This window comes from Salvelinus sp. IW2-2015, linkage group LG36, assembly GCF_002910315.2.
Source record: "Salvelinus sp. IW2-2015 linkage group LG36, ASM291031v2, whole genome shotgun sequence".
Classification (NCBI taxonomy): Eukaryota; Metazoa; Chordata; class Actinopteri; order Salmoniformes; family Salmonidae; genus Salvelinus; species Salvelinus sp. IW2-2015.
This window is the reverse complement of record NC_036875.1, coordinates 32,408,436-32,408,916: the sequence shown is the minus strand read 5'-3', so window position 1 is coordinate 32,408,916 and position 481 is coordinate 32,408,436.

Below are 481 nucleotides of genomic sequence, written 5' to 3'. Positions count from 1 at the left end.
ACACACACACACACACACACACACACACACACACACACACATCTTATTGTCAATTCAAGCTATCACAACTGGTTAACACTTTACTTGACACCCAGCGTCTTAACACATTATGACATGGTCATAAACATGTCATAATATGCCATAACAGCTGACATAACCTGTCATAATATGGTCATAACACTGTCATGACCCATATACAGTGTCAAGAAAAAGTATGTGAACCCTTTGGAAGTACCTGGATTTCTGCATAAAATGGTCATAAAGTTTGATCTGATCTTCATCTAGGTCACAACAACAGACAAACACAGTCTGTTTAAACTAATAACACACAAACAATTATACGTTTTCATGTCTTTATTGAACACACCAAGTAAACATTTACAGTGCAGGGTGGGAAAAGTTTGTGAACCCTTGGATTTAATAACTGGTTGACCCTCCTTTGGCGGCAATAATCTCAACCAAACCTTTTATGAGGTTGTGG